Source organism: Neltuma alba, unplaced genomic scaffold, assembly GCF_004799145.2.
Source record: "Neltuma alba isolate B1F8T4 unplaced genomic scaffold, ASM479914v2 tig00002292_pilon, whole genome shotgun sequence".
Taxonomy (NCBI): Eukaryota; Viridiplantae; Streptophyta; class Magnoliopsida; order Fabales; family Fabaceae; genus Neltuma; species Neltuma alba.
The window spans coordinates 154,141-170,954 of NW_021632810.1; the positions used below are offsets into that span (position 1 = coordinate 154,141).

Here is a 16,814-nt window from a genome sequence, read left to right on the forward strand (position 1 = left end):
CCAGCGGCTAAAAATGATCATCCTAGTGTTATTATGTAATCATTCTTCATGGAAAGAACATTGAAAGGGTTCTGAATTTGGAGGCCCATCTCTGATCTTCCTTTTATAGCTAACCATTGCCGCACAAAGGTTAATTAGTATCTAAAAAATAAATTTTGGGCAAATTCTCTTTTATTTTAGCCTGATACACAATGCAATGACAATAGAGTAAATAAATTGCAATTTTAAAAAAAAATTATAAAATGATTCAAATGAACAATTAATTCTTATGCCTTGGCAGTCTTTAATTTGTTCTCTTGCCTCTGTCTCTGCCCTAAACCCTTCTCTGCAATTAACAATTAATCAATGAATCTTCTTCTCATTGTCAATCATCTTCTTAATTTGTCATTGTTATTTGTAGTTGTGGAGTGGCCATTTTGTATTTTAAAAATAAAAATTAGATCTATTGGTCATTATATTACAATAATCCTTTGCTACTACGTTACTGATATCTCCTTAGGACTAACCGAATAAGTTATGAAGGACTGCAAAAGAAAAATACGTCTGGTTTCGTTATTTCTGTTTCTACTTTATCGAGTGCAGAAGACATGAATCAAAAGTTGATTGCCTATTTTCCATTTTTCTTATATTTTTTTTTACAAAGTATCCTATAGTTACACGCATGAAAGCTTAATTTGCACTGTTCTACGTTTTTTTTTAATTAAAATTTTTTGGCAATAAGCATCTTTGCAAAGAATTCTAGTGGCAAAGCATAAGTTTTTGCTCTTAGAGGGGACAAAGCATAAAGTTCCTAGAATTTCACAGGAGGACTCGGAGTTCTTTGGATTCGCGTCGGCGCGTGTGAGTTGATGAAACCATTTTATATTAAATACGAGCAATTCAAATTTCTAACCATCCATTTTTTTTGGCTTTTGATTATACAACGTAAATCATAAATCATATGGATACGTTGCTTATGAAATTTTATGGCCTTATTTGATTTTGTTTTTAGCTTTATGATTTTAGAATAGTTTTATAAAATAAGTTTTGAGAAAAAAGTTAGTTTGAATGATTGTTCTGGAAAAAAATCGTACGTATTTGAAAAGACAGAGAATGAAGAGCAAAACTCCGATAATTATTCAACTCCTAAATTTAAAATCAGACAGATTATAAAGCCTTTTAACAAAATTTTGAAGCAGTAGCAGCACAAGATATATAACAAAACCCATGGACATTAAAATATAAATTACTGAAAAAGAAAGGAATTGATTATTCAATAATGGAAAAGAAAGCATATGTTGGATGCAAAACATGCATTGCTGGTGAGATGGAGTAAATTCTTGGCAAGTTGGCAAAAAGAAATCTTGGTATAGCTTTTGTGGGGGCCAAAGCAAATTTAAAGAACGAGCAGTGAGTGCATTTCATGAATTCTTTTTCCTTTTTCTTTTTTTCCCTTTTTAAGCTCAAACACTAGACCTTTAATTAGAATCCCCTATTTCATGATATATTTTTATTTTAAAAAAATACAACAGGTTTATAAATTTCGATGTGATGGCGTAACAATGTTATGCTGCAGAAAATTTAATTCGAAACCTTTCTTTTGGACGATGATTTTCTAGATAATTTAATTTGAAACCTTGCTTGTGCGGGTTGCGGATTTAGTTTATCTTCACTTCCATGTTATTAAGATTGCCCTTCTGTGATCCAAAGTAAGATAAAGAATCAAACTGATACCGAGTTTAACTTGCAAAGTGCGCGATTCTTTTGAACACAAGGAGGTTGGCAAGGATCGTGCTGATTTTTAGAGTGCAAATTAAATATTTTTGGGGGAAATCATTGTGAGGTCCCAATAAAAAATATTATTAATAAAAAAGTCACAACAACAAATATACAACATGGATTTTGTTGTCATTTTTGGGCATTAGAACTTCTTGTTCACCTATTATGGAACGTTTTATCAATTACATTCCTTTCTTGTACCCATTATAATAATTTTCCAATATCATTGTTGTCAAAGGCCGTTGGGGTTCTAGGCTTCTTCGTGTTTGTTTTCATGCACAATGTTTCGGTACATTAAATAGTACTCTAGCTTTTAATGCAAGGCCTAATTGAAGAGTTGGTTTTAATAACTAAATGTAAAACTTACTTTTTTTATTTATCATTTTCCTCCCAAACTATCCCCTTTTAATATTTCCTCAACAATTCTTACCATAATAATTGAAGTCAAAGACTATGGGTATTTTAGGAAAATTATATCATATTTATTATAATTAACTAATTTAACTAACTTCTCAAATATAATCAAATTAATTAAATAGGTCATATATTAAGAACCGGATGATTACTTCTTTTATTTTATATGTTGTTGACAATTCTTGGCATGACTATATATACACACGCACATACTTGCAGATATCGCACTGCATTTGCTTCAACAATGCGAAGAATTGCTTTTAATACCCTTCAATGGTGGAGCTTGGACGCCAATTCATGACATCGCAACCTTGAACACTATTATTCTTAGCCCAGATGAACTTATCTTCTGGAAACGATGGATCTACAATTGTCAGTATCAGTATACTTGGCTATATATTTCAAACGCATTCCTTTCTTTTCCATTATCATATTTAGATTTTGTTTTATGTTATTTTCTCTCCATTATTTAGATTGTAGTATGCAGCATTACGATAGTTGATATAAACTACATATATATTAATATAAAACGTAAATGCGTGTCTCTCTCTCTGACCTATAGATGGAATATAATTTAAAAAAATTATAATCAAGAGATTCTTACAATTGAATAGACTAAAGATCACCTTATATAAAGATAAAATTAAGTGAATTAGGAAAACATGATCCAAAGTACTTTGAATTAGCATAAAGAGCGTATTTTTTAATATGTTGTTTTATCTTACTTATTATCATCATTATTGTTTATGTATCTTTTTGAAGTTTGAATTTCCTTTTGATTGTCGCTTTGGGGTTACTCCAAAAATTAACCGAATTAATGCAATATAGTGCACAACTCGGGTCGTTTCACTTTGAGGAGCCGAAAACGAAATTAAACCCTAGTAAATAAATGCAAATAACCTAAACTATGAAAATGATTTTGATTTTGAGGAATTGCTAATTAAATGCCTTGAATTAAACTGAAATTAAAATATATTTTTTTGGTTATTTTTATATAAAAAATGATTGAAATAAAAGGAAATTAAAGAAATGAAAATGAGACACACAAATAACACTGATAAAAATCAATCCTCCAATTCAACAACGCAGGCAATCATCACTCTAAAAGATGTGGGAGTTAAAAACAATGAATTAAGAATTATAATTGAGCTTTTGATCCAACAACCGAGCCACCTCGAATTGCCACAAAATATTTTCCTAAAATCCCAACTTACTAACTGCAACCAGAATAGTAAAATGGGATTAAGGATGCTAAAACCAATGCTTAATTAGAACTCTTAAATCCAAAATAACAGAATTAAAGCTAGCAAGAGACTATATGATCCAAAATTCTAAGCCACCTTAGAAAATCACAATATATTAACTCCAAAATCAATACAAATGTCATAACCACAACATCATAATTGAAATCAAAGCTATAAACAGCCCAATGTCAAATGCTAAACAATAATCCAGTCACAATAATCCCCAAATATAATCAGATTAAGCAATACAATTATCCCAACAATTAGAAAAACTATCCTAAGACTTAGGAATTGTTAAACAATTATTGAGTAGGAAATTAAAGCAACTAAAACTCCCCTTTGATGATCCAAGCTCCTGCCATTATTGTTGAATTAGAGAATCAGGAATTAGCCACGGTTTGCCATAAAAAATGTCATATTCAGAATTTTGCAGTCAGCCATGGAGGAACACTGTTCACGCCGAATCCCTTCCTCCCCTCTGCTGTCGCTGTTCGTGCCCAGGAGAAGAAGAAGATATGAAGACGATGATGATGAAGAGTGTGTCGCTCGCCGCCCAAGCTCGCTCAGCGTCGCCTCCTCGCGTTTGCGTCTTTCTCCGCTTCCCTTCGTGTTCGGCGTGCTCTGTTTTTCCGCTGGTGCCGCTTGCGTTCGGGAGAAGAAGAAGATGATGGGTGCTGTCTCTCTCTTCTGCTCCAGGTCCGTGTTCGCCGTCCAGCTCCTGTTTTCGGCTTGCCTTCCGTGTATGTGTGTGTTTTCCGCGCCGCTTCCTTTGCTTGCTCTGTTTCGTATTTTTTTTCCCCCTGCGGCGTCTCCCGTTCGGCTGAAGAAGATGATTGAATTATAGTATATTAGGTTGGGGGGCAAAACGCAACGTTTTGTTCCCCTTTTTTTTTTTTATATATTTTTTTTTCTTTTCTTTTTCTTCTTTCTTTTTTTTTTCCTTTAATTTTCATTTTTATTTTTAAATCTTCCAAAAACCTGCAAACAAAATTTAAGGATAAGGTAGCATTAATTGTCCTCAAAAATCAATTAGTCACAATTAAACCAAAAAATGACAATTTTGCCCCTATAAAATAATAATTCAAAATAAAACAAAATAAATCAATTAAGGCAAAAAGGGACCAATTAAGCTGACAAAACTCATATAAAAGATACCAAAATATATAAAAATAATTGAGTTTGTCACTTTTTAACAACATGATCTTTTGTTCCTTCTTTGCCCATGTAAGATATAAATGTGCCTCCAACCATAGCTATCAATCATGTTCGTGTGAACATCCAAGAAGATAGAAGTCAAGGAGATGAACCAAAACTTACTGATGAGCCAGGTATGTTACGATTCGGAACCCGGAACAGATTAGACCAGAAACTAAAAGGGCTTTTAGAAAAATCAAACGGGTTTCGGACGTCGTAAAAAAGGCTAAAAATATTGATGTGTATATATATATATATATTGACCTTCTCAAAGAAATCAATATATTTTTAGACCATTTGTAAATAAATGGTGTTATTTCAATGACAACTTTATAGCGTTGTTATTATGTTGGCACTTAAATTCGCTATTGATTTGTTCCTTACACACACATATACGCACACAAATGCGTGCGTACAATTATTTTCATTAAAATTTTATTTAATTATGATGAATAAGTTTGACCACCAGTCTAATAGGTCGAAACATTGCATTATGGCAATTTCGCATTTATGATTGATCAAAACCATGATAGGGAATTGAACTCAGCAATAATTGGAACTCTTCTCTTTGATTAATAGTATGTTGTATCTCTTCAATAAAAAGATTTTTATTTTAGCGTTAGTTCAGAAGAGGGATACAGGATTTGGTGTTAATTAACAGGGCATGGATTGCTACTAAGGCTCATCACTTCCGCCGATGATTTTGTAGGTACGGATATGCTAACTTTCATATATTTCTTCAAAGAATTATGTACTTGTTCACGCTTACTCTTAATTCTCATACATCACATTAAACTAACTAAAAGATCCATGTGTGATACGTGTGAATTAGGAGTTAAGAAGATACAAGCTAAAAATGTTGCATGCACAAGCAGATGGGCTTCTTCGCCTGGTTTGTAAGAATGCAAGGAAAGCATACCTAAAGGGATTTATAGAGGAGCCTTTTACGTCTAGCTGCTAAAGAAGGGAATGTCGAGTTTGTGTTTCAAGTATCAAAAGTAATCCCAGAGATCTGCACCAATCCAACATTTGGTTCGTGTTTCAATGAAGCTCTTGATTATCAACAAGCTAAGGTTTTCAGCCTTGTCCATGGGCTTCGCTTCAAGCATGTCCTGGTAACATTTATAGGTGATGGTGGAAATGACTTGATGCATAGGGCAGCTATGAAGGCTCCTGATCACGTTCTTAATCGCATCTATGCATCTACACTGCAAATGCAAAGAGAATTACAATGGTTTAAGGTTAGAGAAAGACATACTATTTCTTGAGTCGTAATCTCTTAAAAGATTGAATCTATTCTAAGTGTTGCATAAATAATTAAATATTGTTTGTAAGCAAGTATGTGAGAATGTTCCCCTATGATTTTCACTTTCTTTGGAGGCACAATGAGTGTTCTAGAATCATTGAAAGGCATCACAAAGAAAGTAAATCTCATGAGGCCTGGCTTTGAACTAAAGTTCCACTTTCTTTCCAGACCGTTTTCTCACGACTGGATATAGTAGTAGTCTAATAATTTTGATAATAATTACTTTTTGAAACAAATGCGGGAGGTTGAGAGTTTAACACCTCCAAGCTTTAGGGGACTTCGAAACAAGGATGGTATGACAGTTGAAGAACTATTTAGAGAAAGTCACAAAGAGTTAATCAAGCAAGGAAAGAAATGGATAAAGGCCTCATCATCTTCATGCTCAGTTGTTGGTGCCCTAATTGTGACCATTATGTTCGCAGTAGCTTTTACAGTTCCAGGTGGAAGTGATCAAACTACTAGAGACCCCCTATTTATCAAACAACCATTTTTCACGGTTTTCATATTCTCAACCATATTATCTCTTCTCTCTTCTTCATCTTCAGTTTTAATGTTTCTAGCCATCATTACCTCTCAATACTCAGACGAAAAGTTCCTCAGATCCTTACCAACAAAATTGATTTTGGGTCTTTCTTTTCTTTTCATCTCCATAGTAGGCATGATGATAGCATTTCTTTCTACCATTCGTCTAATGTTAAAGCATACAAACTACTCATGGGGTCTCCTTCCCATTATCATACTTACAAGTGTTCCGGTCTTCCTCTTTGTGCTGTCACAATTCCCTCCTCTTCTTCACACTTTTGTTTCCACGTATGGGAGTATCTTTGACAGGAAAGGGAAGCCGTGGCCATGAGACGGATCTGTAATTGATGTACCACTTTGTTCTTATATTATTTGAATAATTACGATTTTATGTTTCTTTTCAATTACATTGGCATGAACTTTAATATGGGAAAGGAGGCCGTGACTGTGAAATTTACTTCTTTTAATTGAGATGTTTCACTGTCTCTTGTCAATTGCATTGGGTAATTACTCATGGTCATTGTTTGCCACCGTGCATTTAATGAAACTCTAATAATCCAAGCTTTCTTATAATTCTTGAAATAGTGAACGAATAAACTTGACGTAAGTGATGAGTTTTTATCAGAGAATTGCTGATTGTGACTTTAAATTGATGCGTTTAGAACGGTCGGAGCTTCCTCTTGTTTTTTTTTCCCCCCCTACAGAATTCTTTTTCAAACTAGGCGGTGGGGATTGTGCGTGGTCATTCTCCGAGGGGAAGATCGTAATACTCAAGTATGGTGCATTATTGAGAGACAAATCAATATTATATTAGATTTTACAATCTTTTGTAGTTATAAGTCATAAATTTATATATTTTTATCATATTAGCTTAGATATTTTAGTGATGAATTGCACCTAATTAAACTTAATTAGAGTATATTTTATTTTATGAAAATCAATTAGTCAAATCTTAAAAATTTATTATTAAATTGGCAGGTCCATATTAGCAGGTTTAGGAAAAACCAAGAAAAGAGTCCAAATCTCTTGAAAGCATCAACTCCTCGCTCAGTCTTCTCTAAAAAGCAAGCCCCAGCACAAGAAAGATACTTCTAAGAACCACCCAAAAGTGAAGAACGGCAGCCAAGGTCGAGTTTGAGGCCTTAAAACTTAGAATTTTTTGATTTAGCACTGCTATGCATTTTGCAGTCAACAACTGTACCGCAGCCAGGTTTGCTTTTGTTTGAGTTAGGCCGCAGCCGGGTCAGAATGCGCCGCAGCTCATTTAACCTTTAGAAAATTTTGTTCTTTTAGCTTTAATAAGGAGTTTTGCCAATGATTGAGCCTCTATTTGTTTTTTTTTAATCACCTTAATGTGATTCTAAAGCAACTTTGATCTTTAAATGTTTCAGAAGGCTTCCCTAGTGGCTTGACATAATTAATCTTGGACCAAAATATACCTTGCAAAAGTAACAAACTTTATAAGCTCAAAGCTAATTAACAAGGATAAAAGCCAAAATATGCATAAATATATTTAAGAGTGCATAAAACTTAAAGGGAAAAAAAAAAGCTGAAATAGCATGAAATTCAAGAGGTTAACAGTTATATATCTAAACTATTAGATGAGTTTTGAGTAGAGATAATTCTTTTAGAAATTTCGCTGATTAAATGGAAAAAAAAAAACTGTTACAAGAAATGCCGCATATATGACTAATCTTTTCAAATTGATACCACTTTAATTGACAAGGCCAGTGATTACTTTTAAGATATAACATTACGCAGACTTGTTTGTGTTTTTATGGAAACTAGCATGTACTTCCCACGCGATACGCGGGGCTCATATTTTAGAATTTTTTTATTTTAAAGAAACTCTCATTCCACTGCAAATAACTATATTCTTATAATCCAAAACATTTCATGAATTCACTATAATATATTATTTACTACTACATTATTTAAATGATTATGTTTGTTTCATTACATTTGTAGCTTGTGCAAACTAATTAATTTAAAATAACTTCTTAGTATTAATTAGATGGGAGTTATGACATTTTAGCCTTCAATACACGGTAACAATCATAGTATGTACCTTATCTTTTACCACTATACTCCCACTTAACATTTGGATATCATATTATTTGCAAATTGCTACATCTTCAAATAGTAGTTAATTTTTTACAATATTTTTTGCCATTCTGCACAAATTTTTTCCATCCTATCATGCTTCTAACTCATATAGAAGATTTATTCAATCAACTTCAACTCTTTACTAAGTATAGCTTCTCATATTTTTAATATTTCTTTTTAAATAATATAAACTGGTAAAATGCTGATTCAACATCATGATCGATGTACTCAAACTAATTAAAAAATATTAAGAAAGTAGATTTAACACGAAGGAAAAGTGATCCTAAAAAAAAGCTGAAACAATTCTTGTGCTGATCATTTAGTGAAACCTACTCATAGTAGTAATAACATATTTTATATCCTTGATTATTCTCCACCTATTTATCCTTTAGGTAGAGGTTGATGAGGGGTGTTGGTCATGCTTTCCCCTTAGGATTCTTTTTTTTTTTTTTTGTAGTTTTTAGTTTCCCCTGTGCTTTCTTTAACGTTCTTAGCTTCCAGTTTTTATTTAAAAATCGAAAAGCTGAAACAAGCAAGACAAATAAATCAAATACCAATAAGAAGCAAACTTATAAAATTATTGAAACTAAAAAATTAATTGTACCCGATACTTTTAGTATTTCATAGTTATAAAAATATCATAGCACACATAATGTATGATGAATAATAAGAAGAAAAAATGGTCCTTGCTATTTATGGATAAAAAGTAACCATGACCTGATGGTAAGGGAGGCTGCATGGTATGGGGTAAGTATAATTAAGGAGAAATCTATTAGCATGACTTGTTTTCTGACATCACATTCCTTTGTGTTTTAGTTACCAAATGGATGTGGTCCGCATGGTTTTTGCTTGCATGAAGCTCCGCGGTGAGCTTTACCCGAGTTGTTTTTGGTGGGGTGGCCACTAAGTTCCGTGTTTTTTTAAGCAAAAAACGTTCGGTGAGTGTTAAAGGTTAAACTTGATGAGAAGATTTTTTTTCCTCGTTATACACAAGTTTTTTTTTTTTTTTTACTCAAGACAGTTATAGTGGTAAGAAGATTTTGAATGTATTTATTGTTTTGGAAAAACAAACTCCTAAATGCCCAAGGACCAGGTCGGATGGGGAATCGAGTAAAGGGGTGCATTAATTTATGTAAGAATATATGAAGCTATTATATTTTTATTTTAATTAAAAAAAGAACTTATGCCGTTCGAGTTAAAAATATTATCTTAAAATAAAAACAAATCTCTTGAATTTCTTTCAACATGATAACATTGTCTCTTTACATGCTTTTCCTAACATAATACATGCAAACTTCTAAATATCTCCTTGTTAACAATATTGGTTGCAAACTTCAAACACTCATTTTCACTACCATGCATAACGATAATATTGTTAAAGTGATTTGATACCCGCGTGATGGATGTCATTAGATTGTATCATAACCAATAAAATCGTGATTTGAAGGCAAAGGACTGATGAATAAGGGGGAAAATCATTAGATTATATTATCGTAACTACATATGCAATAAAAAAAATCTTACTTAAAAGATAATTAGATTTTGCTTAAATGAATACCATATATAACAGTACATCACAAACCATGCATGATAGCACTGAAATAAATACCACACATTTGTGATAATGTTCAAAAAAATATATACATATATAAGTCAAAAAATTTTGAGTAGATATATATATTTTTAATTCATTTTCCACACATCGCAATTGAAATGAATCATCATTACCTTAAAAAAAGGTCATTCTCTATTGGGCTTATTCCAGAACAATACAATCAAAATATGTGAAACTAATAAACGAATTTAGTGATATTCTTTATAGTACTTAATTTATTATTAGCTACTTATTATTATTTGTAATAACTAATTAATAAATACTAATAATTGTTGGCCATAAATACTTGATTAATAATTACTAATTCTTAAAATTATTTCTACACAAATTATGATAATATCTAGAGAGCATGCATAACATCAAATGTTTCTCAAAATAAAGAAAATAAAAAAATATGGAATGGTTTTACATTACATCTTAAGTAGAACATGACTTGTAGGTTGCCGAAAATTCTCATTTTATTATGTTAACATTTAATATAGATACATTTATTATATTGTGAACTAAAAGTTAGATTCATTAAAATAAAAAATAAAAAATCTACCCAAATTTATTTAACCATCAATTAGTCAATTAAATTAATCATGCTATTTGCATGATTCACTATAATAATCTATCACACCACAGCTTTAGTTCCTTCTAATTTTTCTTAACGCAACATGCTTGTACCAAGTTTTTCAGTGATTTACTGAAGATAATTAGGATTTAAGACGTCCAGGTAATAGAGTAGCATAATTAATTGGAAATAGGCAGAACTATACATTAACATTCGGTGTCATAACTCTGACAATGCAATGACTAAAGAAACGATGGATAATGACAAATATATATGAGAAAGCTGTATTGATTTTATAGATATTCCTCAACGGCCATATGATCCGATAGTACAAAATCAATGAGGAAATAGTACAAGCTTTCAGGAAATACGAAAAGAAATGTCAGAGTTTGCAGAAAGGAAATAAGGAAAGATTCCTCCAGGGAGAGAGAGAGAGTCTTCAATAAAATATTCCACACCAATCCTTACACTCCCTCGTCCTATTATAGTCATGCGTCATTCTCCAATTCGCGAAGCTTCCAGCTTTTCTTCTTAATCCTCAAGCTTCTCCGGACTGGTTCATTTTGGGCCAGCTTCTCTTGCAACTTTGGGCCTGGGTTCGTTACAAACAAGTTGATAATAAGTACCCATTTCCTGAGATTGGCCATAAACATGATTTCCCAAAAAAAAAAAAAACTTTCTTTTGGTTGACCTAAAAGAAAAAGGTGGCTATTAACATTGTTATCAACAGGGAGCAGATCTTCTCAGAAGCTATTTTCTCCTCATCCGTCAGAATCTTAACATCCTAGCCATCCAATCCATCGGAGCAGTCACAGGTAGACACGTCAAAAAGTATTGGAAGCCAAAACTCGAATAGGAACCGTCGGATCCTGGCTGCCTATATTTTATGCCTTTAAAACAATAAAACTTCGATGTTCTGCTAGCTGAACTTGGTGAGAAAGCTTCACGCAAGGCAATCTGGTTCATCTTCATATCATATGAAAATGCATTATGATGACCCAAACTGATCTTTACAAGTGATTGAGCCATCTCTTGCTACCATGATAGAAACTCAAGACCATAAGAAATATCAAGACGACAAAGCCAACAAGGGATATAAACATCAGTCGATGCTTTTCCAAGGGAGAATGGGAGATTGAAAAAAAGAAAATAAAAGCTTCATTATAGTTTTAGTATTCCTAAGTTGTTAATAGCAGTAAAGAAGTTCCCTTTCTTGTTTGTTTAATAGCTCATAACAAGAGATCTGCTTCTCGACTATGTAAGCGAGAGGGAATGCAACATTTTATTGTCAAGCTAGCATATGTATGTATATAATGCGTTACAATTCCAGCATAAATTGTTGACACATTAAAATTTGACTGGTGCAGCAAGAAAGCATCGGTAGCTAAAGAAACAAGAAAGAATAAACAATGAAGAAAACAGGGGAACAGTGGCGAAGAATAAGAATGCCTCTGTGTTGATTGAACTGAATCCGTAAAGGCTTATTGATATAGATTACAATTAAGCAAAGAGAAAATTCAAGTCAGAGAACCAATTTTGAGAACGGATGAAAGTTAGTAGTCGACGAAGGAGCACTAAGAATGGGAAAAAAATCAATTGAGCGAAGTAACCATCTAGCGGTCAAATAATAAGGAAGAGAATGATAGAGTAGAAGGGTAAAGATAAGGAAGAGGTGTAATTTGTAATGTAGATGCCAGACCATGGGTGACGACGAAGCTCCTTATTTGCATCACAGATGGGTTGAAACTCGGATGGCAGAGTGCATTCGCCAAGGTGATAGGGATTTGGCAGGACATGAAATTGAATGGATGGTCAGCATATAACCTGATGGACGGTTTAGATACAATTTTAAAAGCCTTGTGACGTGTCTCCTTATGGGTGTTTGGATGGATTGGACGGGTAGGATTCAAGGCTTCTGAGAGACGTGGAGAAGCCAACCGCTGAGAGAATCCGAGCCCGTATATATTAAGCGTGGTAGTTTATTATCTTAAATTTAAGTTGGCTGTCGTTTTGTTGATTATAACAAGTAAATTGATATAGGCCCAATAAATTTCTCTATAGTCTTTTTCAGAACCTCATCGGATGCCCACTAGTTTTGGCGAAGTGCTGATCGGAGGGTAGAATTTTACATGCAATAGTGTTTTCTGACTGAGGTAAGACCGACTAACACTCTCCTACCTTAATTTCTTTCGTTTTATGCGTCTTGAAGGAAATGATGATAGATTAAATATCTGGGTTATCAAAGAAAGCTATCAATCGAATGAAATATTGGAGGGCGGATGTAGTTAGAAGCTCAAACAAGTGAATGGTAGTGTTGCATATGCTGTTGGGTTATGTTATTGATGATTCCAAAGCTTAATCTTCCAGCCCCTGTTCTGCTTTATGGCGCCTAACTCTATGGAATTTAAATGGGTGAAGTTTGCCGAATTGAAGGAGGTAGATTGAAGTCCAAATAGATTATACAGGGGTTTGCATGCCACTTTCTCCTTCAATTTTGTGTAACTCGTGACTGATCTGCGAAGATAATTTTATTGCTCTTCTCTGGTTCTTAGCGTCCGAAACAGGGGTAATGGTTCAAAGAGATGATGTGGGTTTAATGAGAAAATGAAGAGCATGAATGGGGGTGTGTGTGTGTATTTATATACATATATATATGAACGAAGCTTGGGCGTGTGAGGATGGGGAATAAAATTGAAACACACACACATATTTGGATAGTTGATTGTGACACAAAATACTGAAGTTAGAATTAGAAACTGATTGTAATTAATTTGTTGGATTTTACCCGGATGTTAAAAGAATATTTTATGACTCAGGAATTGGAAGAGGATGGTTAAACTGAAGTTGTGAAGCTTGAAGTTTGCTGTTTCCTTGGGTTATGGCGTTAGGTTCCATGAAAGATAGCGAAAGAAAACTTAAACATTAAAAATAATTGAGGAACAAATATGGATAAAAACGTGTGTGTGAGAGAGAGAGAGAGAGAGATAATGTGACGTGAGGAACTTAGATTTTAGTGGTTGTAAGACTATTCAAATGTCTTGCTTAATACTTGCCCATGTCAAATATTTCCCCAACTATCTAAGCCATGTTTGAATACAATAATGGCTGGTTTGAAACCTAAGAGGGAAGCTAGAAAATTTACAGATTTAATGAAGATTGATGTTAAGCAATGAGGCAAGAGTTTGCCCCAATCTTGAAGTTTGGACGAGGTGAATAGAGAGAGAACTGATTGAATTGTTAAAGATTAATCCCTAGAAGTTGCTGATTATTAATAATAGTATTAGCATATAGTTCATATGAATTAGATATCATTGTAGGTAAAGCTGTTGATGGTAAGATTATAAAATTTGACGCTATTGAATAATGGTATTATGCTGTCAAAATCTGAAAGAAAATTTTGTGAAAGGAATATACATATCTATGGTTTTTATGAGTGTGATGATGGTGGATGTTTGGATCATTGGAATGTTAATCCTGAAACTATAAATGCTTTATTGTTTGAGGTCTGCACATAGACTAAATAGTGATTTTGTTATATAAATTATAGTTGAAAATTTTAGAGTGAAGATTGATTACATTAAATTTTAAAGGACAGGCTTGAAGTGATGTTTTGAAGTTAGGAATAATTTCCACATTATGAAAGGTAGAGGAGTTGATTTAAAATTTATTGTTGAGATTGCTTGAGGTTACTGACCGATAAATAGAAATTTTAAATGATTAGAGGATATGCTGGCATAGATTAAAGTCTGTATAAGAGGATTATGAGGCTATGGGAGAATATATGCATGTGGGAGGTTGAGTGTTAAGGGAATTGAAAGTCTGGAAGTTTTAATATGGAAGTAAATTTGAAAGCTATTTAGAAAGTTACAAGAAGGATAGTTTGAATTAATGTCGAAGATTAAAAGTGCGTTTGAGGATTTGGAATTGATAGATAGATTAATAGTGATGGAGTTGGAAAAAGATGAACTTCAAATTAAATATAATTTGGGTCTTGTCCGATTTTGAGTGCTAAGCTTGTATATATGGAGTTACATAATGGATTAGAAGGTTGTATTAATAACCGTTGTTAATGGTCATACTATTTATTTGCAAAAATACTACCACTTTCTTTCCACGGTGTTTTTTTAACTGTCGTGTTTCCTTGACGTTATATGTCTTTTTTGTAGTATTGTCAATTTGGAAAATTAATCCAAATTTAATTGAAAGGTTGTATGGAGTTAAAGAGACTAATAATAATCAAGTAGTTATGAAATATGAATGAGTATTTTTCCAAACTACAATAAGTTACGAGTTAATATAATATATAAAAATAATATTTTTGACTAAGATGATCAGTTACTAAGAAAAGTAACTATATGGGTTAAGATAAAGGAGATAACTCTCTAAAGAGAATAGTTCGAATAAGAAAAATTATACTAACTATTAAGTAAGGATAGAAATTAAAGAAAATTGGCATTTAAGAAAGTTATTTAGTTGTGAATTATATTGGATCAAGTATTAACCTACCCTTACTAACATAATAGGTTTTGATATTTGTGAAAGCCCACTGAGGAAGCTAAAATAAAGGAAGAAAGTAAGGTTTAATTTCGAAGTGGACGGCTTAGGTAGCAGTTCTTTCTTATCTTACACTTGTGTATGATTGCTGCATATCCATTTGTGCCTATTACTTAGTTAAAGTGTAAGAACATGTAATCCTTAATTCTTTACATGGATTATTTGGCGGTGATCACATGTAGTTGATTGACATAGGGCACTATCTGCCAATTATTTGCATATTATTTCTTCAGCTTGTCTATCTGTCATTGAGCATAAATGCTTAACTGCATTAGCCTGCAAGGTTATGTTCCATTTTGGCTTGCTTTGCATGCTTTTTGTAATCTGTATTTGTGTTTGCTGAAAATTACTACTACAGAAGAATCTCACCCTGCCTTCCATGATACACAGTGAAGGCAAGTAACTCTAAAGGAAAGAAGATTGCAAGAGAAGAAGGTAGGCAATTATAAAGAGTAGAAATGCCTGCTCGTTATTTTGTACTTATATAGTAGCTTATTTTATTAGCGAAGTTAATTATACCATATATATATCATCACAATAGTAACCAATACTTACTTTGTGTAGATATTCTCTTGTACCCTCTATTAGGAGGTCCGCGTAAACTGAGTACAAGTGTTATCGACCGAGATGGCTTTGGTATAGCTATATATTTATGTTCATTACTAACTTTTGATCCCTATTTCTACTTATGGATAGTGACCTGTTAGTTAATTAAGACTTCATGTCTCTTATTAAGCTGCATAAGAATATGTTTGATTATAGGTCATTGGTCAAGTTTTCAAAAGTTTTGAATTTCTTTAATAACAAAGTCCAATGTCATTTGTAGGTTCAATCTTGCATTGGAATTCTATTTTCAAATGGTTCATGTTTTAGATAAAAAAAAAAATTTACCCCATTTTTCTTAGGATAGAAACCTGGCTTAGTGATTTATAGACATTAGCATGTCCTTATTAGTATATAAAAATTAGGTGTTGCAAACTGCGTTTCACTATTCTTGCTTTTCTTTTAATTCAATATCTATACTTCCATTTTTTGTGCAATTAACTAATGAGAACTTTAACACGTATTGATCATACAGATCTCTCTCGTAGTCATTATATTACATAGATCCCCAAAATGTCAACATTGCCAGGTGACTTCAAACACAGCGCAACACCAATCGACTTTTTTTTTTTTTTTGACCAGGGAACACCAATCGACTTGGATCCTTGTGCGGTCGCAATGTCCTTCACTTGAGTCACCAAGGCCGAATGAGGAATAAGGTGAATGAGTACAAAAGCTCTTCTTTTTCTCTGTGTCATTTGGACCAAGAGCTGTAAAAAAATTTTTAAAAAAAATTATCGTAGCAATGTGTTAACATAGGTTCGGTCACACACAGAAAAAGCACTCAATATTTTCTGTAAGTAAATTTTTGAGTTCAATTTAATGTTGTAAATGGAAAAATCAAAATTGTTCAGGAAATCACATTAGTGATTGAATTTTGTCAAAAAGTCTCAAAAATAGGCATATTTACTTAATTAAATTTAAGTAATTTACATAATCAAA

General features: G+C 32.8%; 1 long non-coding RNA gene across 1 annotated transcript; it reads left to right on the top strand.

Annotated features, from left to right (window-relative positions):
* Positions 1-15,643: 15,643 nt before the first annotated feature.
* LOC114721443 (uncharacterized) lies at positions 15,644-16,417 on the top strand. Its single transcript, XR_003738084.1, has 3 exons — positions 15,644-15,704; positions 15,834-15,881; positions 16,348-16,417. It is a non-coding gene; the product is annotated as an uncharacterized LOC114721443 (long non-coding RNA).
* The last annotated feature ends 397 nt before the right edge of the window (positions 16,418-16,814 follow it).